General features: G+C 39.1%; 1 protein-coding gene across 2 annotated transcripts in view; it reads left to right on the plus strand.

Moving 5' to 3' along the window:
• VEGFD (vascular endothelial growth factor D) overlaps window positions 1–25,093 on the plus strand; it is a 76,340-nt gene that overhangs the window by 7,242 nt on the left and 44,005 nt on the right. The gene's annotated exons all lie outside the window — the stretch shown is intronic.

Genomic DNA, 25,093 nt, shown 5'->3' on the forward strand with positions numbered 1-25,093 from the left:
TACCTCATTTCAGCAAGACCCAGGGTCACCTGCTCAGAGGCATGAGAGTTGCCCTTTTTTGGGCTTCTGTAGCATTCAGACTTGGATGAGCAGCCTCTCTGCCAGTGGCAGCTCTGAATCTCACCTTAAGGAGGTGACCCAAAGGTATCTGCATTGCCCTTGGTTCCGACACCGGGCAGCTCTTGCTTTTGAATCTATGCACATCTCTAGACTAATAGTTAGCTTTAGTTAAAAATCAAGCTAGACCTCTTAAAGAAAAATCTGTGTAAAGGCATTGCAATAAATTCTAAAGCAGTTTTAAGTGAAACTTTTCATATAACAGATTGAAAGGGTGAAACAAAATCTGTACAAAAGTTCTTGTCACAGATCAATCCATAAAACTTTTCTCTCGTGTGCATCATTCAAGTGCCTGATACAGCATCAGTTTTGTAGTGATGTAAGATAAACACAGATTTTTTGTGTTGAAACTGCTTTTTGGTCTTGTTACATAATCCAAGTTAAAGTAGTGGTGGGTACTGAAAACAGGATAAGGATTATATAGAAATTACCAAGTTCTGTGTAAAATAACACATGTCTTGAAAAAATTCCATATCACTTGATGCATTTTGTAGTGCAAACATCATAAAGCACAAAATTCTAACTTCAGAGAGTTAAAAATGTTAGCACCACTCTTACAATTGAGTTATACTTTAAAGTAACTTTTTAGATGTCCAGGATAAATGCTAGAAGTAATTCAAGTTGAAGCTCCTTGATAAAAAAGTAAGAGGGTTTTATTATAACCTTATAGATGAGTTGAGTAAGAATATTAATGTATATGTATTTCTGGAGATGGATTAACTGTGCTTAAAATTTGACTTTCAGCAACATTTTTATGCAAATGTTGAAATGAAGTCATAGTTGCACAAAATGCTGCTGCATTGTAGCATATAAACAAGAAGTCTGTAAAAGAATACAGATGTTTTTGTTGAGGTTGTGATCATTTTGCAGACATCTTGCAGAAACTATATTTTGAAAAAACTTTTCTTCATAAATTAAAAAAAAATATTCTGCACCAAAATCACCTGTGCCATAAGTGAGCAGTGAGCATATAATTTTTCTTCTCTGTGACATGTATCTGAATTCAGTCCAGTGATACTGAGACTTGTCCCTAATTTACATGTAATTTCCTTATTCCTGACCTCCACCTCAGTTCTTTTTTCTTCATTCCAAAAAACTGTGTATTTCCATCACTTTCAGTGATGTCAGAATGGAGGCAGAATGGCAGGATGGCTGTCATTTGTTTTACTCACTTAAGGTCACTTGCAACTTATTTTCAAAAAAATGAAACAAAACAACCAAACAAAGAGAACAAAAAGGAAAACCTCATTCTGGAGATGGGATAAGTGGGATGTAGTGTGAGAGGGATGGTGTAATGCAAGCGTGTGGACAGACTGAGGAGATGGAGAAGGGGGCATGAGAAGGTGCATGAAATAGAACAGATGAGATTAGAGGAGACAGGAGAGGTTGCCTAAAATACCCACCAGCCTGATGTGGGGAATTTAGGCGTCATAGCTGGAGCTTTCCTCATATGGAGAGTAGGGACTGTTGTTTGCTGCTTCCCTTTTGTACTGAAAATTGAACTGTTCACTTACCCACTGAAGCTAGGAACTTCCTGGAAAAATAATCAGACACAGTATGCAATGTCTAAAAATGCACAAATATTTATTAGAGCAGCACGATTTCTGGAGGCTTGGATTGTGGTTTGTAAGTGTTTTGGATGGGCTGCACTGAGGCTTTCACTTGAGTTGGACAGAGGCTTTTTGACAACCATTGTATCACCTTCTGCATGGGAGATTACATTTGGTTTAACTGGCTCTTCATTCTGGGTGTTTCTAGGTGCCCATATAGGCTCCTTTAGATTTGACTTCTGACCTCCTCTCCCATTTAATTATGCTCATGGACTTCCTCAGTTCTTGGCTTTATTGTCCCAGATCTGTAACTCATTCAACCAAAGTTTTGCTCAAACTACAACTTCTTGTTTTTGAAGCTGAGCCAGAGAGAAGATAGCACAGCACCATTTTTTAGCTTTGGATATTGAGGCTCATCTGAGGTAAGCAAAGGCAGGTGGAGAGGTGTGTGAGCCTGTGCCCAGCTGGCAGCTGAAGCCAACTGGGGCCCAGAGGTGCTGGGCAGTGGAAGGTATTTCTTGCCTCAGCAGTTACAATCCAGCTAACCAGCGAGTTCAGCAGCTGGTTCACTCAGATTTAATTTGCAGTTCTTTGAAAACCTCAAAATGAGTATTATGTGCTTGTAGGAACAGCCAGATCTGCACACTCCTCTGCAGATGTCTTGGCAGTGCTCTTTTCAATATGCTGCTGCAGGAAAAACTGACCATGGCTTGTGCTGTGGTACTTCTCCTTCTGCTTTCCTCATTGAGGACAGGCTTAGGAAAATGTGCAGGTTTTGCACTAATATTTTAACAAAAACTGTAAAACTGTGGTTTTAAGGTCCTTTCTCATTTCTTCTCCTTTTTCTCCTGTCCTAGAAACAAAACAAAAACAGAACAAAAAGAGGAAAGGATATAGATGTAAGAAGAAGACAGCAGAAAAGGTAGAAAGGCTTAATTAAAAGAAAAGAAATGAGGAAATGAGAAGAATAAAGAAAGCAAACCCCAAAAGTGTAACTCTTCACATCACATGTAGAAAACTATACAAATTGACTTCAGCTGTTTGCTGCAAAGGACTACACTATTTCTTTTGTACTCTGCCTTTTCTATTAGAATATGTATTTTTATTCTTAGTGTAAAGCATTTGAGTTTGTAATAATTCTGAATGTATGTAGCACTAATTGAGTTAATCTGTATCCCTTGTTCTTCAAGGTTTCTTAACCATTGGAGATTTTAAGGTTTATGAATATTTTGGTGGACATGTAACTAAACTGAAGCTAAGCTTTTTAAGGCAAGGGAATCCTGACAGAAAGGAGCCCTTGATATTTAAGAGGCTCCATCTGCCTTGTGTGAATAGATGAAGAAATTGCAGCCTAAAAATATTGCAGGTCTTTGTTACCATAGCTCCCTGGTGTGTTGCAACCAGCTGTTGAAGTCAGCCAAAGCATTGTATTCTGCCCTCACAAATGTAGCACGTTTACATCCCAGATGAATTCTCAACATGCCTTGCTTTACTGAAAATTTTTATATTTGAGCTGCTTAAATGTCCACCAGCAGTGCATTGTCATGATTTCTTCATCTGCTAAGCCTCACTAACATTTAAGGGGATGTTTTTGCATGTACCTTTCCAACACAGTGAAATCAACAGATAATAGATATGAAGTGATTGCATACCTGATTTGATACTTGAAATCAGGTGAAAGCCTCACCTATATTTCTCGCATCAAATGCAATTCTAGTATTTATTTTTCTCCACCTGCTTCCTTTAATGTGCTCTCTACAGCTGAAGGAGAATAGAATATTTATGGTGCCTTTAACACTGTGAGATTTCTACCTGTGTCATCACACCATACTTTGTCTTTTAGTATTTTCTTGTGAGTCTCTCTTACATTGCAAAATGTTTCATGGCATTTCTCCACTTCTGTCTTCTAAAATTCAGTGGCTGCCTGATAGCCTCAGAGGTGGATGCAGTGCTCCAGGTGAGGTCTCACAAGAGTGGTGTAGAGGGGGAGAATCCCTCTCTGGTGCTGCTGGCCATGCTGCCTTTGCTGCAGCCCAGGATGTGTTTGGCTCTCCAGGCTGCAAGCACCCATTGCTGTGTCACGTCCCCACACTTTGCCTCAGGGCTGATCCTTTCTGGGTGCAGGATTTGCATTTTCCCTTGTTGAGCTTCATGAAGTTCCTGTTGGCCCATTTCTGCCACCGCTGGAAGGTGACACAACCACCTGGTGTCAAACACTGCGTGTTTCTTTACTTGTTTTTCTTTCCTTAAGAAGTATAAAGACTATTTACAGACAATGTAAAGACTTGTATTAGCACCCAGATTAGAAGGTCTTCAGTGTATTTAAGATGTATACAGTAAATATATTTCAGAGGTATAAATTCCCTTCCACTGACCCTTAGGAGAAGTTTTTTTTCTTATTACATACTTGTAACTCATAGTAATGAAAGTTACGGGTATCAGAAAGACAGCAACCTTATATGCTTCTTGTTAGAAGTAAAAAAAAAAAAACCCCACACATTTTTTTCCAAATGTCTGGTCAAATAGGAACTTGTCTTGGAAAAATTTCAGTGGTGTACTAGGGTAGTATGAAATGGAAAAATTTAAATAATAGCAAAGAGAAAACCCTTTTAAGTTAACCTGCTTATGTAATTTCCTATCCTAGTAGCTTGCAGCAAAGTGTGCTTTTTGTCAAAAGAAAGGAAACACGATAAAAAAAATAATATTTTTCATGTTTGACTTGCTGTTTCTGAGCAATTAAAGAATTCAATCTCTCACGTCTTTTTGGTAAGAGATTTTGAATGTGAATGAGTCAAGATTCTTATTTTCACTTATAAATTTGGGATTAGAATTCAGTGTGTTATTAGGGATTGATTGCACAGATCAAGACAGAAAAGTCCCTTTCTTTAGGGCAAGGTTTAGGTATAAAAGAATGCCTTTGTGATCTACAGAAATGTGTCTTGCCAAAGAAAAATGAGTTTTTCTCTTTGCTGAGGACCAGAAGGACATTTTTATCAGAAAAAGTTGGGAAGGAAAAACAAATATTTCAGGACAGCTTGCCAGTGCCCGTGCTCCTGCTCCACCCTCCTACTCCCATGTGCAGCCCTGGCCTTGGCCCCTGCATTCATCCCCTCCTGCCATGCCAGGAGCTCTGCAGCAGGGCCGGGGCGTACACGGCTGCCGTGGCCTGCCCTAGGTGTGGGAGTGTGTTTCTTGTTGACAGAGTGATAAAACTATCCTCTGTCTCCTTGAAAAGGAAAGAAGCCAAGAAGCTTCTCTCATTGATTACGTGAAAAGTTACTTCATAGGACTTTGGAGACTTCACTTCAGAGTTAAGGATAGCTAATTGGACAGAAACTAAAAAAATCTTGCCTGAACAATTTAGTAGAAAAAGAAGAGAACAAAGAAATTAATCGCTTTTGTGAGGAGCAAGGTCTCTTGCACCTGGCTCGGTTTTTCTGTTTCTTATTTTGCCTTTTATTAAACCTGTTTTTTTTCAACACTGCAGCAGAAGCCATCCTGCTTATTTTTATGCCTTCAAGGTAGCTGAGCTATCTTGAGTGTGATATAGGCCTCCAAGAGCTCATTAGACCTGGCTCAAGGAAGCTACAATGTCACCTAGGGCAGTTCAGCCCAGGAATGGCTTTGGAGGAGACAGCCTGCAGAATTACAAAGAGGGTCTGTGCAAAATAAACAACTTGTGTGAGGAAATGTGCAAATCACATTATACCTTCTCATAAATGCTTTTTCTTTCCTCCTTCCCACTGCATGAAGATGAAGCTGTCTGTGGCAGCTTTGAGTGCTCTAAAGAACTGTCTGTGTCTTACTGTTCTGCCTCCAGTTCAGTGAGGATGGATAAGAGGTATTCTTCAGACAAATGGCATCTACAGGCTGTAATTTTACCCAGTCAGAAAGCTTGTTGGTTCTGTATGTTTCCTGTAGAGCTGGTAGCATTCTACAGAAATTAGCTGAGCATCTGGAGATCATGGAGTAATTGATAGGAAAAGAAGATTCTCTCAATTTTACACATTCTTCAAACCAGATAAACTGGCCAGGTGCTTCTTTTTCTTCACTATCCTTAGAAGAAGTAAGGCAACAAAACCTTTTATGTAAAACCCACAGGCCTGATGTATTTTTTTTGGAAGCTGACATTAGGCTGAGGGTAAATAATGCACTGTTGAAAGAAAATAAAATTTATAGGTAGAAATAAACTCTATACATGTAAGTAATTGGGCACCATATTATCCAGCAAGTCTCTGCTCACAAAAAAAACCAAAAACAAAAAACAAAAAAAACCCACCAAAACCCACAACAAAAAGAAAACAAACAAACAAACAAAAAAAAAAAACCCAAAAAACCCCCCAAAAAACCCCAAAACTATATATATATATATATGCATATATATATACACACACACACATATATATACACACACACACACATATATATATACACATATATATATGTAAAAGAACACATCTTCCCAGTGTTTTCAGACTGATGTGGGATTTCCCATCCACAGGGTGCATGAGCTGGTTCAAGTGTGGAGCAGGGGAGCTGTGCTGTGCAGTGGTCAGGCCTTAGGTATTTTTCACTGGGTATCCTTGGTTTTTCCATAAGACATCTGCTCCATAGCTGGCTTTCATTTGACTTGCCTGCAGCAGGGACAGAATTCACTGACAACTCTCTGGATAAATGCACCCAGGAGATCTGAGGAGCAGTACAAAGTGTACAGAGGGACCATTTCCTAACTGAGGACCTGGGTGGTAGTGCATTCCATCTGTAATTTCAGGCAGATAAATGAAGAGCAGAAAAAGCATCGATCATTGCAGGAATGTTTAGCTTTTTTTTGGCTGTTCTAATTTGTTTCTGATAGGCTGATATGACAGTTACTGTAGACTGTGGATCGAAAGGAATCAATTTTTTTTGCTGCACATTGTAGCTTGGACAGGATATTCCTTCCTCTTCAAGACAGATAATAAGAGTGTATACAGAGAAAAAATGCACAAGCTTTTTCTCACTTGAGACCAAGAGCATTAGGGATGATATATTAGAGTTAATGAAAATAAACCTATCACTGCTGCAAATCTGATGCTACAACAAATATGTATTTACAGTAAGGTTATGCCACAAAACCAGCAGAAACCAGAACTGCTTTTAAGAGATGCAATATGGTAGGAGATGCTAGATTACTTCTGAGGGAAGGAGACTGAGAGGTTTTCTGAGCATGTAGTAAAATAAAGGACAGGCCTGCTCTCATTCTGATTTTAGCTCCTTTCTACCTCTATTTAGCAATGTCTGTAGTCATTGTAGCCTTTCTCAATTAAGATAAAGAGGCAACTCCCAACTGCTGTGCAGCCTTGATAACACCAAGAAGTACCTCATTCTTTATTGTCTGGGTAGGGTGGCTGGAGTTGCAAGGTTCTTAACTTTGAAACCTCGGCTGGGCGTATAATGAGTCTCAGGCTTGCAGATATGCAGCTCATATGAAATGCTGTGATTGAATTTCTTGCATTAATGGTGCCTTTAGAAATAAGCAAGCTGTTTAGGAAATTATTTTATTTAATCTCTGTTACTGGTAGATGAATAGGGAGGACTCCTTTAAGCACAGAAAACTGCACCAAGAGAGAAATTCAGAAAGGACCTGGATCTCAGGAATACACTGAATGTCCCTCAAGAAGTACTTCCAATCCATGTCTATACTTCTCCAAAAACAAACAAACAATCAAAAGTTTTTGCTGTCACTGGCTTCAGTCTTAAAAAACAAGTTTTTCATGACTTCTCTCTTTTAAGGAGAAAAAACAACTAACCAGACTTAAAATTGTAGACAATTGAATATCTTCTGGTAAAGATGCAATGAGTATATAATGATCACCTCATTGTGGGAATAGACAAAAGGCAGCTAAAAGGACAAATTGCAGGATCAGGGTCTATTGCTACATCCAGAAGGCTGGACAGATGAGGGCTTGCTTGCCAAAACCTCTTCTGAGAGCAAAGAAGGAAATTCACACTGAATTCTAACTGCTGGTCATGGTCACGTCCCTGAATGGTCTATGTCTAGGGCAGTAGCTTGGGACACAAAACCCCTTTGTGTTTAAAATGTAAATTAATTGATGATGATTTTTGCCTATATTGTTATATAATTTTTGTAAAGGGAATTTGCAAGTAGAATTTTTGCTTGGTTTTTAGTACCACAGGTAAGTCCCACACATCACACTGAATGTGCCATTCCATTTGAACAGAAGGGAGTTAGAGAAAAATGAAAAGTAATCAAGGATTTTTTTTAATTACAGAAGATTAAAAAATCATATACAGAGATACTAGAAGTGAGCAAATAGTGGGAACTAATTTGTATTTTAAATAGAGTATGGCAGTTCACTAGATCCAGGAGCACTTGGTTTTCTGATTTTCAGAGACAAGAAGGGTCCATTCAGTGCAGACCTGGAGTTTGCAAATTGAAGACTGATATAAGCTAATGCACCTTTTTTGACCAAAAATTAATTTAGGCTTTGGAACTCAGGCTGTAGGAGGTTGTTGATGTTGAGAATTTAACAAGATTCATAAACCATTTGATAGCTTTACAGGGTTAATAAATTTTCAGGATTATGGTGATGATTTATTTAAAAAAATAAAATATCAAAATTATATTAAACCACATCCTTCTGAGTTTTAGACAGTCTCTGATGGAAAACAGAAACACACTCAATCTGTCTGATGTGAGGTTTATTATGTTCCCTCTGGAGTGCCTAATGATTGTTGCTACTTGAAAAAATGATTCCGAGCAATTGAATAGATGCTGGACTGATTGATTTAATAATTCCCTTTCCTAGTGCTCTACACACACATTTATTTAAAAAGATCCCTGAAAGAGTTCAAGTCAGAAGATCTGAGTCTTTTTTCTTCTCTGGGCATTTACATATGAGCATGCAATGCTCCTGTGATGTTCCTGTTAGCATCCTGTTCCTTGCCAGGCCACTGGCACAGTAAATCAAAAAGCAGAGCTCATCTTGTGTGCAAAGATTAGAGCAGTGCAAAATCCAGATGTCTGTCTGAATTCAGCCCCTCAGTTCTTCTGTCTCCACTTCCAACAAATTCCTGAGGAATTATTGATTGTATGTATCCAGTTATTTCATAGATCCCCAACTGCTATAAGGAGCAGTTTCTCACTAATGAAAATAGTGATGAGAACAATTTAATGGGGAGTGTAAAAGGCTTTAATGATTGATTTTATCTCTGACACTGATGATTTCTAACAGAAGCTTCAGGTGCAGGCTTACTCCTCAGATGGTTCTGTGCATTTTTATGGCTTTGAGAATCCTGTGAATTACAGTCCCAAAGTCCATGGAGCTGAAAGAGGCTCTGCTTCTGTGGGCTCTCACAACCTGTCTCTGCCTTTGCTTGAGCTGTGTCCATGGAGTGGTTAGCACAGCAGACACAGACCATTTTCCAGAGGAAGCTGGAGAAACCAACATCTCCTTGTCTTGCCTCCTTCTCCCAGCCCCGTGGTGCCCAGCGGTGTCCCAGTGAGCACACTGGGGAGGGTGTGTGGAGACCTCTCTGCACATGGAACTCCAAATTGCATCTTGTGCCATTCTGGGAATTACAGTGTAATAGGAAGGGCTCTCTACTTTGCTGTTCCTATTACCCATTTGTGCCATTCAGCACCACTGTCACTGTCTCCCTCTTCTTACTGTATGCATCAGTTTTTCGGATTCCTTCCTTTCCCCAAGATATACATTTCTCCTAGACATGGTTTCACAAACCTCTCACCCTCTGCTTTTCATGAAATACTCTTTGCAGGACTTCTCCCTTCCTTCTGGTAGCTGACATTCCTCCTGGTTTAATTACGTCTAAAAATTACATTTATGTGGTATCCCCTTGGTTTTCCTGATCGTAAATACATACTTTAAATAAAACCAGATTTACATTGATGCCTAAATCTTCCATTAGCTGTCTCCCCTGACCTATGTACTTTGATATTTATCATTACCCTCTGCTTATGTGCATGGAGGTTTTCAGTCCATGTGACTGTTTCGTGCTGGCTGGCTCACATTAATTTTGCAAGTGAGGTTTTGTGAGGCAGATTGGTGTAATGTTAGTATTTGCTGCATTCTTTTCCTCCACTGATCTTTATTTCTAGCTGAAAGCCATTATAAGGAGACAGTAAAATTAGTGCTGAAAGACAGAAGGTGCAGCTGAGTTCAAAATGTGCAGCATCATGAATTTACAGACTAACACAGAAGAAATACTGTTTGTAGATGAGAATTTCACTGATATGTGTGCAGAAGTGTTTTCCTTCTGCCATTTTTGTAGATACACCCCATCTGTGTGGACTACTGCAAAAATGCCAGAATAGCCAGTAGGGTTATTATTAAGGGAGATTTGTGGTTCTCCTTGCCAGATGGAGCAAGTACATGTTTACAGAAAGGCAAATAAAAGGGTGTAACTGAAGTTTCAAAGACCACAGATGGATGTTGAATAGGAGGACTCTGGCCTTGATGCTGTATTTTGAAATGATGACTATTTTTGAAACATAGGAAGTGGAATTATTTCACCTGATTTTGAAGGTCCCAGCTATCACTGGAGAAGATAAGGATTTTCTTTTAAATTTGGATTTCCATTTTAGCTCAATCTGAATCAGGCCTGTTGACCTCAGGAAGTAGTTTAGATGCAAATGTCTGCATTTTATATGACTGCTTTTGATCAAAAGAAACTGTTTCCTGATGTTACTAGGGAGGGGGAGCTGTGTTACTCTGTGCTATACCAAAAGAGACAGGAAAGGCAGGCTCTCATTTTTATACATACCATTCTACAGGTCACTTTCCACATTGAGAACAGCTGTTGGCAGTATTACAGATGTCACTTCAAAGTGCTCCCCAAATGCTTCTTCCTGTGCTAGGGAATGGTTCATGGCCTAGTTGTCACCTCCTTTTTCACATGAAAGTGTGGGATAGGGCTGGAAACCTGTTTCCCCGCACTTTCACAGGTCCTGGAAACAGAACTGGAGATGCACCACTATGAACACACTTTAAAATATTTCTCATGGCAGTGGATAAATGAAGAGGTGAAGCTTGGGAACTCACGTTCTTAATGGATTTGTTGCACAGCACTAATAATTAGTTTAAAAAAACTCTGCCTTCTCTAGCTCCTTCTCTTCTGCAGACAGTATTGCCAGGTTGGGCAGCCTTACCATGAGAGTGTAGTCAGCTTGACTTTTTATCTAATGCTGAACTTCTGATGCTGTTTTGTCCATCCAAAACAAAATCTTAACTGCTTTCTGACTGTTCTGCCAATATTTTGGAGGCCACAGAGACTAAAGCTTATAAAGAATTCAGCAAATCAAGATAAGAGTCAACTATTTGTTACCAACAGAATGAAGCCAGATTTTCAACACAAGTGCCATGGGAGACTTTCATTGCCAGAAGATAATTGTTGCTTTGACTCAAATGCTCATGGCATTTTGCATTTTTCTCTAGTTGAAAAGGCCACTGCAATTTAGGCTGTTGTCTCAGTCAAAGGACTGAATTAATGCTCATTAACTAACCAGCCCCAGTTAATAACTCCCTAAAACTGAACACCCCATTACCTCTGACGCACTTCAGGCACTCTTGCTGCATGATGTAAGGCAGTCTTATGTGGCTCCTCCATTATTATTTGTTTTGCAGAGATGCATGGCTGTGGTTTTATTATCTTTATTAAGATTAACCTGTATGAGGGAAAGAGAAGCTGAATGCATATTGCAGGAACACTTCTATATGTACTACTAACATTGTAATCAGATGCCTTTTATTTTTTTGTTGGTTCTCTCAGGTATGATGATTAAGCACACACTTCTCATTGTTCTGCAGCTGTGATGTTTGTCCTTATCTGTGGGAAAGGAACTATGGGAACGGTTGGATGTGGAAACAGCTCAGTCCTCTGGATTGCTGTGATCAAGCTGGCAGCACAATTCCAGCTGACAATGGTTGGATGATGTTGGTTCCTTTCCTACTTTTATTTACTCACCCCCAAAAAAACCCTCAAAAAACTAGAATTGTTGATAGAGCAGTAAAAATCTAAACCCCTAAATACCAGAGAAAGCACAAGTTCTGTGATAGAGATCCTCTGGGGTAAAAGTAGTGAAGAAATAACAGTGGGCAAGGTTGCAAAGATAACATTAATTTGGCTGCATTACATTCACCTTCTATCTTTTATAGTCCTTTTTTTCTCCCCACAGTAGTGATAAAGTGTGTTACTCCTCAGTCTTTCATCAGGGGACAGTGTCTGTGAGCAGTTATAGTGTGCTGAACATCTAGGGGCTGCCTCCTGTACCGTCTGCCAGATAATTTGCTTTGACTTGGAGGAAATTCACTTTGGCAGATGGTCATGGTCCATGCAACTTCATCTATTTCATGTTATTATAAAACAGAGAATAAAGCTATGATGTTTCACCATGATCCTTCCCTGTCTTGATCCACAGACCCCTCGCTGCTGATGAGTGGGGTACAGATAAGGGCAGGAATCTGCACAATCAGATCTAAATTCAGCTGGTGTTAAACAAAGCCTGTAGTGGTAGGCAGTTCTGGTTACATTCATAACTTAATTTCCAGTAAGAATTATATTATATCTACTGGGGCAGAACACAGAAGAATTTGTAGATACGTTTTTAAAAACCCCACAGACTTGTGCCTGCTTATACTCTTAAGATTTCTTGTCCCTGCTTCCTTTCCAAGGCCAGATGCTTGTTCTCAAAGGGTGTCTTTGAACCAGTGCAAGAAAAACAGCAGCCGCCCAGCCTACAATTAGAGCAAGAGCTGTGGGATGGCCCTGACCACCTCTGACAAATGGCCACTGGAGGGTGGGTGTTTATACCCAGGCTCAGCAGTTTGTTTGTTCAGCGACCTCGCTGGTAGTTTTAAGAAAGGAATAAATGAGAGCAAACAAACATTTGGGCAGGATATGCATTTTTATGAGGTTAACTCATCCTTGGGGAAAGAAGGAAGGCTCTGATCAAAGCGTAGCCTTATTGCAGAAATCTGACTGCAGGGGCAGTTTCATTTGCTCAGGACTCAGTCTCCAGCAGGCAGCAGCCTTGAATGATTTAAGAGATCTGCCCAAGAGAAAGACAACAGACAGGAAGGGGTTACCACTGCTGGGACATTTAATAGTGCTGAAGTAAACTGGTTCATTTTCAAAACAGGAAATATACTACAGTGTTGACATTTACTGCCCTCTGGCAAAAACGTAGTAGGTCCATGTGGTAGGGTTGGGATGTTTTTCCTGGGTTTTCTTTCCTCCCTAGCAAAAAAGGGAGGAAACCTCTTTTTTTTTTTTTTTTTTTTTTTTTTTTTTTTTTTTTTTTTTTTTTTTTTTACCATTTGTTTCTTTCCCATCTTTTCAGCCAGTAATGGGAGAAAATTATTGGAAAATTCACAAAAAAGAGGGTAAATAAGGGATACTACACCAATTATTAGGTCTGTTAATGGATAAGGCAGTGTCTCTCCAACCAGATAATTGGCAGAAAAGCTGGATATGGAAACTGATGTCCTGATTTGCTGTCCACAGTTTTGTCTTCAGAACAACCCTCTTACTGCACTATCATTGCATCTTGCTATTTTGTAAAAATATCCTCACCTAGGTTTGCTTAAAGGGATACTCAGTTACACAATAACCATACACACAAATCAATATTTTACATTGTTGTCAATAAAATCCATTGAGGAGGTATTGTTTTTAGGTTTTTTTTTTTTTGGTTTTTTTTTTTTTTTCATATTATGATTTCTAATGACACAAATTATCAGAACATTTTTGGGGTGAAGTTCTGGCCCTTCTGATGTCAGTAGATATCTTGCCATCACCAGATGGAGAGAATGTTCTGTGTGTACTGCCTGCCTCGGGTAGGTGACAATCACATACAACATGACTGTATTGGGTCTAACTTGCTAAAAGTTGGAAGCTAAGTCATGATTCCTCATTATAAAAATTAAGTTTCTGGCATTGCTGTCACCTGTGCATGCAGGAACACTTTCTAATTCTTTGCAGTGAGCTCTGTAAGGCATCTGTAGCCTGTAACTGGCACCACTGTTTGCTAAAAATGGGGTGTGGCAATCAAGTAATGGGAAAACCATCTGATTGCTCACCATAACAGGCCTGTCAGGGCACAAACAGAAGAAAAGGGTACAAATCACTAGAAAAGGGAGCTAAAAGAAAGCTTGTGTTGTACATCTGGGCTTGATAAGTCATTGCTATACAGGACATTCAGGACCCTCTTCTGAGCTTGTTAGAAACTATTTTTATGTTAGCACACCAGTGTAGAGTGCCTGGAATAAAAGAAAGCCTTTCCTCTCCAACTGTCTGTGACTTTCTCCCTTGTGCTGAGGGGCAGCTCCCTATGAAAGAGGCACCCTGGATTCCACTGCTCACCCTGCACTGGTGAGTTCAGCCAATGCTGTGTTAATGCACCACTGGCTACAAGAGCATACTGTGGCCACACTTCTTTTTCCAGAGAGGCATCTTGACAGAAGTTAAATCAAAGTGCTAAGATTCCATTTAGTGACTAACCAGCCTGCTTGCCAGCCCCAGTTGTTTGTGCACACTTTCAATTCCTCTCAAATTGATGGATTAGTTTAAGACCTTACAATAGTTGTATCCAGAACTATTAATTTACACATGTTTGCATTACTTTTTCATAAACCATCTGTATTCAGGCACTTTTATAATGACTCCTCTATGAACGTAGATGTTCATACATTTGTTCACATACATATAAAGACTCACAAAAAGTATTTTCAAAGATAGTTTAATCTAGCTTTAACTTTGGAAATTTTATCATAAAGAAGGCTTTATTTCTTTGTGGGTTCATCAGTTAAACTTACTACACAGCTTTGTAAATAGCTAGAGTAGTTATATACAGCACATGATTCTGTGACCTATGGTTCTATAGGAAATTGTACATAAATCATAGTAAATTACATATAACATAGTATATAAAAACTATAGTATAGTTTATATAGTAAACTATATATAAACTGCATCAAACTACAGTGTTTGGAGATTACTTGGAAGAAACATACCTGTGTGTCTACACTATAAAAGGAAACAGTTGTACTTTCTACACTTGGAATTTTTCCCTTAGTCTTCTTATTACTGGTAAAGTAACCTAATCTCAACAGTCACATACTTTTTGGACATCTTAGCAGGAAACCATTCATTGATTTGGCATGGAGACTAACCTTTCACCCCTTGGGGTGGTCCCTTCAGGACATAAGAGAAGGCACATAAGTGGATTAGTGTGTGAAGCATACGCTGCTGACAGTGATTTCTACAAGCACCACATTCTCACAGCTCCAGCAGCAGTGCAGCCCTGCCTAAGTAAAACTATCCATCTATTTCAGCCCTGGTTTTGTTCTGTTGTCTGTCAAAATTAAGGGTTTCTGCTGAATTCATATCCTTAGTGAATAGTAACATCACACAAATATAACTAATGCAGAGCAGTGCCCTAATGGTGTTTTGAGCACTAATGGCCAACAAGTTGACTATTTCCTGGCAGTTAATGGCCATCTGGAGGAGATCTTGATCCGTCTGGTCATTAACTGCCAGGAAATTATTGACTTGGAGGTTGCTATTGCTTTTAAAAATAATTTTTTTCCTTCTCTCTCTCCTGACAATCCTGCTTGCAGTCCTTAATTACCATCTTCAGTGGCAATTCTTTTCTTGATTGCAGACATTTTTAAGCTGTCCAAAGTTTTTTCTGCACTTCATAGAATCTCACAAATATGTTCCCTGTCTGAAACAATCTATAATGTAGCACTACTATTTTGCATTTTTATCCTCATAGAAAGAATCTTGAACTGGTGTGAAATTATGTTTAGCTGAAGGGAGTTCTATGTGCAAAAAGAGGTTTTGATCTTTTGGATGAAGCTGATATATACCAGATAGATACCAAGACAGACTTGGGCAGAAAGGATATCTGTTGCAAGAACAGAAACCAGAAAGCAACAGGAGAATGATAGTAACAAAATGGTTACAAAGATCTGTCTTAAGAAAAGCAAAAATGAACATGGCTAAAACTAAGAGTTGCCTTGTCCTTCTTTGCCTTGACCCCACAATACTTTTTATTTTTGCTATATATTTAGATACAACCTCTTGCACCATTTAAAAGTTTATATTTGTTAAGTGTAGTACTCATTTAGTGAAATCTAGATTACTAAATCTCTCCATAAGAACTAGCTTGACCGTGCTGTCTGTAGCAAGCTTGATAATAACTTGAGTTTGTGCTGAGCCCACTCCCTATCATCACCAGATTGCCTTACTGCCCTCTCTCCCCGCCATTTGTCTGTGATGATTTCTGTCATAAAGATCATCCTTACATTCTCTAGGATTTGAAGCCTTTTGGTTTGTGTTTGTACAGGCCAGGGAAGAGTGGCTTGTGGGATGCCTAAGGGACATAGATGGTAAAATACTGCAGAGCAGCTTGAGTAAAGTTGTGCCCAAGACTTAAAGGATTTAGGGAGAGAGCAGAGAGGAACTAAAAAGAGAGGATGGTTGTGGAATGGCACCTTTGGGTCATGATTCATTGATGCTGAAGGAAGAAGAGAAGAAAGGGAAAGGCTAAATGGATGAGAGGTACAAGAGAAAAACAAAGGCAGGTGAAGCAAGGTGTCAGGTTAAAAGAAGTTAACGCTGCAATATATGAATAAAAACAGAACACAGATTGTAATCAACATATAGTTTACTAACAAGCAGCAATCATTCTAGAAGGTGCAGTGATCTGAGTCCCACAGAACAGCTGTTCACAGAGTGGGTATGTCCAATACATAGCATTTTAAGAAGCAAAAACTGGACAAAATCTTGGCTGGTTCCCATGCAAAGCACAGCTTATAGTGTTCTTGGAATTATGAATAACTGATTCTTCCAACCCAAACCATTATAGGAATCGGTGGTTGTAATACAGATTCTGCATGCAAACTATTGATTTCTTTGTTCTGTTAGGAAAGTATTACTAGAATAAAAGGAAAAAATCCAGGGAGGGAGACTAATTCATTTTTTATAGTGTCTTAAGACATGGTGTTTCATACCTCTGTTGCAAATTATACTTGGAGCAGGAAATTAAATACAATACTCTGTAGAAATCTAAAAAATTGATCAAGCTTGAAGAAAATATAAAATAAAAATACCTCTAAAATATAACTGTAAAATAGTTATGGATACATTTGAAGCCACATGTTGAAAAATTTATGACTGCTCTGGTATGCAGACCCCACTCTGTTTCAGCCTCTCACTGATTTCATGTTTTATATTTTGGTTCACTATGGCAATAAAATGGACATATTAAAAAAGGTTCATAAATAATTTCTAATTTGCAGGAGGGGAATTTTGTGTGGACATACATACTCCTGCCTCTTGTGCTAGAAACTCCAGTGCCTTCCTGTTGGAGCAGCTGGGATTTCAATAGGCTGCATAGCTTATGTGTGGCAATGTTTTTTTCTTATAATTAAGAACACATTTACAAATAAAACCCAGGAAAGTAAGGAAAGAATGTTAGGGGTGATAAAATTAAAGACTTCTGAATGGAAACTCTTTGAAGGGCGCACAATATAGGGAATTCTTCATTTCAGAAAGGGTATTTATAATTCAGTTTAGTCTTGATTTGCATGTTTTCTGCATCAAGACAGTACATTCCATTACAACGTGAGACTACTTGCTAAAGGCCAGTTCCTCAGCTGGTTCAGTCCTTAATTAGGGAACTATGCAGTGGTGGTGACAGAGATTGTATTGGCAAAATTGCAGGAAGGAAAAGAACATCAAAGAGCTTCAATTTTTACATCATTTAACACTTTATTAGGAGGTAGGGACCATCTCACCATCTGCCTGGACCCAGGGTATTCTGTGGCCTCTTCTGCTCCTCAGCAGATTCTCCAGTTTTCAATGGTGACCCAAGACCAAGACAGACTGGGGAATTTGTCAGCACTGGAAAGTCTCTCTATCATCCTCATCCCCCAAATAAATGTTCTGGGAAGTCCATGAATCACAGGAGAAAGAATAAACCTCTTTGCCTGAAAGGAGATCTGTAAGACTACAGCCTAGTCCTCTGGTGTTTTCACTCTTAAAAAATGTAAGTCTGTCTTTCCTTGGTCTGCACATATAATTAAGTCTCACTGTTTGTAATAAAATGTGGGAAATACAGGCAGGTCAGTCCTGCCTTGGTGCCTGGCAGGATCATAAAGCAGATTCTCCTGGAAGCTATGCTAAGACACATGGGGAATGAGGTGATTGGTGACAGCCAACACAGCTTCACCAACAGCAAATTGGGACTGATAAAATTGGTGTCCTTTCCTGATGAGAACGAAGAATGAATGGCACGACCTACCTGGAGTATTTGGGACTCTCTTGCATGATATCCTTGTCTCAAAACTGGAGACATGGATTTGATAGGTGGACTCTCCGTGGAGAAGGAAACTGCTGGATGGTCACATCCCGTGAGAGTTGTGGTCACTGTCCTGATGTCAAAGCGGAAAGCAGTGATGATTTGTGTTCCTCAGGGGCCAGTACTGGGACCAGCACTCTTCAGCACATTTGCTGGAGACATTGACGGTGGGATTGGCCATTGAGTGAACTGCACAGACTGCCTGGAGATGTGCTGGAATCTGCATCCTTGGAGATACTCACAATGTGGCTGGATGTGGCTGCTGTAGCTGCCCCTGTTTGGGCAGTCTTCAAAGGTGCCTTCCAACCTCAAAGACTCTGTGATCTTTCCTGTGCTGTAAAGAAGATGCTCAATCTCATTTCTCTTCAGTTTTTTTCCTGTTTTCTTTGATGATTTCCATTGTCAAACTTGCATTTAAACACATGTAAACTGTGCTCAAATGTAACATATCCAGTAAAACTAGGATGGTATTTATCTTCCCAAATTTAAGAAGTCTGTAGTGGAACATGTACTGCAGAGTTGGTTGCCATAGATGCTCCTTAAAGTATGTGAGAGATTTTTTGGATTATGTTCACAGGAGTTTTTTTGCTGTTCAAGAGAAGATGAATAACCCTTTGAAATCTCTGTTTCTCTCCATCAGCCAGAAAGGCAGCCAAAGGTGACTATCTCAGACTGTTCAGGCTATTGGAATATTTTGTATTGATTCATTGAGGTTTTTTTCCCCAGTGTCTTTTTCAAAAGTTCCAGCTATGATTTCTCCTTGCCATTAGTATTCAGACTTCATGTGCTGAATGAGCCAGGTGAGTGTAATATACCATTTTGTTATTTCAGTGATGTACAAGCACTGTGTTATTTTTTTAGTAATAACTCATCTTCTGAGGCTTTGACACCCGGAATCTTTCTGAAATCTCTGGGTTTTGTGGGCACCTTTTTTTTAATGGAAAAAGTAGACAGACATTAAGCATTTTGAAATATAACAAACTCTACCTAAGAGCACTGGAATGCATTGTACACATTTATTATGTGGTTGCAGCTCTAGATTAAGTCTAAGTTTCACAGAGCATTGCCAATTGCCAACTCAATTTACTTCATTTTTATCCAATACGTATAAATAAAGAATGCTGCAGGCTACGTCTATAAAAAATTATCTACAGCAAGTACTATGTTATATTGGTTTTGTGATTTCACTGAAATTATCAACTCAGTATTTTGATGAAATAGCTGATGAGAAGGCAATTCAAAGCAACTGTGATATGACCATAAGCATAAAACTTAGCTCAGGAATTTGCCACTGTCTGGTTAACCTGTCCAACCTGTCATGTCTGGGCAGAACACAGATGCTGAAAGACAATTTGTTGCACATTTTCTGTAACTGCTGTGCAGCCTGGCACTCACACAGGTCCAGTTTGTTTGTTTACTTGTTGGCAGCTGGCTTTCCTGCCAAAGAGACATATCAGCAGCTGAAATCAGTCATCAGGGACCAGGAAAGCCATGTCTGCGACCATGCAGTATGTATTTGAATAATCTCTGTGAGCACAGAGGAAGTCTGTGCTCCTGCTTTACTGCTGTCCAGGCAATTCTGGTCAGTTCAATATCTGCTTTTCATTGTGGCTGTGGATGGACAGAACACTGCCATGTGAAGCCTTCTGCAGTCCATGAGGAGTTATGAGGAAAACTTAGGGTGGGGCAGCATGGGGATGAAACAATGCCTTGGGGGCTCCCTGAAAATCTTCTTGAGCTTTGAGTAGCTTTCAGCTTTTTTCTAGAAATCTTCAGAAGAAATTTAGTTCTCCATTAAGATACTTCAACTTTTCTCAGGGATTTGCTCTTGGTTTTGCTATGCACATTAGATTCCATAGGCCTTCAGGAAAGGACATGATCTCAGCAGCCTTTCCAGGAACAATCCCTAAATTGTTAACTCAGAAAAGAAGAAAACTCTACAAGAATTATAAGGTGACCAAATGCAGCAGCATTCCACTGAGGAAAAGGTGACAAAGAAATGTCTGCCAGCATTTCAACCTAGGCAGGCTTCTGCTGACCTCCTAACCCTGTTCTTTCCAGCTGAGTGGCCAAAAGCTACCTGGGCTTCTTTCCTCAGCTGCAGAGGGGAGGGCAGCAGGGCCTTGGGGCTGTTACACAGCACTGCAGGAAGTTCCAAAGCATTCTCACTGCTTTTCTTTTGGGGAGGGCTGATGTATATTTTGGAAAACATCGATGTCTAACTGCAATGTGCTTACACTGTCTTTTTATTTGGCGGAGGGAGGGAAATAGAAAGCTTTTTGTAATGTGCATCTGGATTTGCCTCTTAACTAGAAATATTTCCAAATAATGGTAAGTCAATTAAAGATGCACTGGGAAAAAAAAAAAAAAAACTTCATTGCTTTTCCTAATGGATATTTTAATTGATTTATGTATTCAGGTTCTAGTCATATCACTTGCATGGATGAGATTTCACAATTGTTATTGATTTCTATAAAGAAATTTTTTTGTTATAAAACTGTGTGATGTAACACTTTGAATATTTTTGCCAGTGAATATCAGTCCAAGGGTGGTGATTCCTCTAGTTTGCCAGTAATCTCTAAAGACAAGCATAACATTTTCAGTGAAGTGTAATATTGGTTAGAATTTTAATTTTTCTAAGATTCCCTTAATTTGCTTCACTGTCTCATTGGTGACAGCAACAAGGCATTTCTTCATGCATACTATTAATTTCATTCTTGTTTCAAATTCCCTGTTTTGTTCTGAAGAGTTCATAGTTATATAAATACTTCAAGAATACAGAGAAAAATTATGTAGTGCAGGAGCTGTCAGGCTGAAAGAAAATAAAACTACTGTGTATGACCTCGTTCCTTAATAATGGACATTATATACTTCAGTTTAGTGTACCTGAGGAAGTGTATTGAATGTTAGCCTAAACCAGATCTCCCTTTTTTTTCCCCCTGTTTTCTACTTTGGCTTTTCCTTTTACAATTATTTTTTTCTCTGTTTCCACATTATGTTTATACAGCTGCCATTACAGCTTCTATTACTACAGCCGTAGTGCTAAAAATGTAGAAATCTTCCTCAATTCCTACTCCATTTACCTAGGATATTACAGCTGACTTCCAAAGAACAAAGGAAACTGATTTTGAATAGTGGCCCTAGACATCTTACAAATTACAGACTAGCTTCTAAGTATATAAACAATATTTTTCCTCCCTGTTTGCTTTATCCTTAGCCACATGCAAGTACCTGAGCTTCAAGCTGGACAAAGAAATCAAGCACACACACTTTCTTACAGACAGAAACGTTATTGGTTTTGTGGGAGGAGGAAAGTGGGAGAAGAAGAATATAATGAACTGTGTGTGATTCATAATGAGATAGAATATTTCACCTTTATAGGGTGAAAAGCATATTAATTTTGCAGTGTTCTGCATTCTGAGTGTTTGGCAACATATTGAAAAAGGCAGTTACCTGTTCCCAAATCCTGCTTTCAGGACGGAGCAGCACAGTGTTTGATGGGGGCTGGGCTCCTCTGTATGGGGGTGGAATATCTCTATTGATCTAAAACTGCACTCCAGAGCAGCTCAAACTCCACTGACAGAAAATCAACAGGAATTGAAAGATGTAAGCCTTGCCTACCAAGTGTGACTTTGAGGTGTTGGACTGGAACATAGGAACACAGTTTTTATAATCTACGGTGGCTTGTTTGTAAAGAGCTTGTTTCCTTGGAAGGGTAATTGTGGATTAATACCAGAGCTGATTTTGTCAGGTCTTCATTGCTTTCTGGATAACAAAAGGTCAAAGCTCAGCAGAAAGACTGAATTTCTTTGTCTCAGCTTATGATGGACTTGATGAGAGATGAAATTGTCTTCTGCCTAAAAAAGCCTACACTTGATGGTTCAAAACACCCTCAAGTGAGACTGTGGATTGTGATGCCTTTAGTGAATGAAAAATGCTTGATTCATGCTGATTAATCAGTTTAATAGTTTCACTTGGTGTGAATTAAAAAAAAAATAAAATTAAGAAGCAGCAAAGGTCTAGTTGACAGCTGTATGAACTTGTGAGGAGGCATTCCAAACACCTTCATACATACTGGCTGTCTTAATGTGAGAACTGATGAAGAGTAGGCATTGGGGTGAAAGATTTTAACACAGACAGCTCAAACAGTAACATTTTTCATGTGGTATTTCAAGTGTGTTGTTTCATTGTTCCTTCATTTTTTGGCTTCTGTAGATTTCTTAATTGTCAGACTGCAACTGGAAGATTAACTACAGATGCTAATGGTAATCAGATGTTTTCATGTATTAATCTACTACAGACAGACTTTGAAAGAGAAACAGAGTGGGATTGCAATGCCTATTTACTTCAGTCTGGAGCACTAAGAATATATACAAACCATGTACGGCAGACAACATCTTTACATTTTTTTTAGGTAGCAAGGGGAGGCCTTACTGTGTGAACGTACCTTTGGTGTCAGTCAGTTCAGAAGAGGAGATTGCTCATGAACAATTATTCAAGTGATAATTTAGACTTACTGCAAATGGGAGGGATGGAGGCTGCATTAAGAGCCCTGTACTGAGGAAGGCAGCAGTTGGGCTCCACTCTTAGCACCCCCATGAGACAGGGTGTTGCAGGTGCCCCAGAACCGCAGGGAAAATGTCACTCATAATCTGCACTTCATCAACATCTGAGAATTCACATAGGAGTGAAAGGAAAAAAGAAATAAAAGTTGGCACACATCTATTGGATTATTTTTTAGGGAACTAGTTGTTTTAATTGCCTGGATGATTCCTTTAAACTAGCACATCTAAGAGTTAAACCGTTGGTCAGTGGTTTTGGCCTCATAGAAAACAGATGTTTCAGCACAGAGCAGCAGAAGGCAGGCTGGGGGTTTGAAAGCAGCACATTCTGCGTGGCTTGGAGAGAACCCAAGGCCACATCCTGCAGCCTGCACCCATCTGATAAGCCTTCCTCTTGGGAGCAGCTCCCCACACAGCATGCGCCAGTCTCAGCAGTCAGTGGTTGCCCTCAGGATTAGCAGAATCCCAGCATTGCATAATTCTTTCACATTTGTAACACATTTCTTCCTGCTCGCTGTATGAAAGGGGATTCCTTACTATCTACGGCAGTGGATTTGGTTTGCACCAGAAATCAGTTTCATTTGCAGTACAAAAGATAGGTTTTAGCTGCTTACAAATAAAAAGGTCAGATGAGGAATAATAATAATTACGAGCATGTAGCACATCCAAAGAACTCTTTTCCCTTTATGGTCACAGGTTACAAATTACTTACATATTAGAAGAGCAATAAAGATGGGAAGCTGGGTGAAGTGAATCACCCCAAACTACACATTAAATACAGGTGTGTATGAATAGACCTGTAGATGAGTGGTCAGGATTGTATTCCATTGCTGTAATCAGCATGCTGGATCTTGGCCCTGGATTGCTGGAAGAATGACTGGAGATGGTCATGGCATGTGAAGTAACAGGAACCTAGTGAGCAAATATTTAACAAGAGCAAAGAGTCAGGGTAACAAGGTGATCCATGAATGATCTCAAGCTGTGAATGAGTTAGGAGATGGTGGCTCTGATTTAGCAGATCACTTTAATCACAATACACTTATCTCTCCTTGCATGATGACACCTCCATGCATATTTGTAGAGAGAGTTTCTAACCCTGTGAATGCATGAATGCAGTAAGTGTAGGTAGCTCAGCAGTATTCTAGTTGCCATAAAACAAGTAATTTTTGACCTGTCGTTTTTGAGGTAAACTGAATATCATGGGAATTTTTAATTTAATAACATATAGGTACACCTCATCCTTTTAAAAAGAGTCATCCTGTATTTCTTCTGCCTCTGCATATTAACCATACCCACAAGAGATAATTGCTTTCAAAATGCTGAGTAGGAATTTCATTCTTACCTTAATGAAATCCAAAACAGGGTAAGGTTTGATTTGAGTGACAGTTTTTATAAGACTCTCTTGTATATTCTAGCAAAACCTATAGTTATATTAGCTGAAATGTCTCAAAAAAAAGTGACATCCCAATTTTCTTTATATTGCAGCTTCACAGCAAGGTTACTGTTTTTTGTTGCCTTTGGTCTAATTTTTCACCAGATGTTTTATCACTACTTCTGGCAGATTTGTTAGTTTGATGGTGGACATGATATATTGAAGGGAAGCATTTTGCATTCCATTTGCCACAAGCACTCTTCAGTGAGCAATGTAATGTAAAATTTAGTTCCAGGGTTTGAGTAATTTTAAAACTAATTTCTTTAAACATTTAAAAGCACAGAACATGATCCCACAAATTTTAGAAATTATGGTAGGATGATTTTCCTACCTCTTTGCAGCCAAAATATAATAGTTTGCAGTTAACTTATGATAATTCAGAATTGCAGATAAGAACACAAATAGAAGCCAAACCAGATAAGGCTGATATATTGTCATAGCTCTAGGTGAGAGAAAAGCAAAATTAAGCAATGCCATGCAAAACAAAGAGGTCAAGTCCTTTCAGTTTTCCCAACCAACAGTTCATCTGATAGAGAAGCTGGAAGATATTTCTTTATCCCAAAGCACCTTTCTAAGAATAAATCATTTGGGAGGATGCAGTACTCTGCTGTAGGTTTATATTATCCTTGGAATCTGAGTTGCTGTAACATTCTCCAGTGACTCTGGAGGGGAAAAATGGGGGTGTGAAAGGTATGAGATGACATTTTTGAGAATTTCAGCACTTAAGGACTACACCTCTCCCTGCTGTCAGAGGTGATCACCAAGAAAAATGATTTATTGTGCATGGCAGGTGAAGGGAATGCAGAAAATGTGGTCAGTGTAATATAGTGGGATTCCTATCAGCTGATTTACTGCAGATATATTCCTGATAGCAAATGTATTCCAAAATAGAACTGGGTTATTTATTGGCTTGTTAAGTAGTTAGTGAATGTGTGTGCATTATTTACATATGAATGTTTCTCACTTTGGTACTAACTGAAAATCTGACACGCCAAAAATCCTTTTAGTGCTAAGTTATAATTTGATTGCAATATTAACTCACCTGCAT

Source organism: Passer domesticus, chromosome 2 (genome assembly GCF_036417665.1).
Source record: "Passer domesticus isolate bPasDom1 chromosome 2, bPasDom1.hap1, whole genome shotgun sequence".
Classification (NCBI taxonomy): domain Eukaryota; kingdom Metazoa; phylum Chordata; class Aves; order Passeriformes; family Passeridae; genus Passer; species Passer domesticus.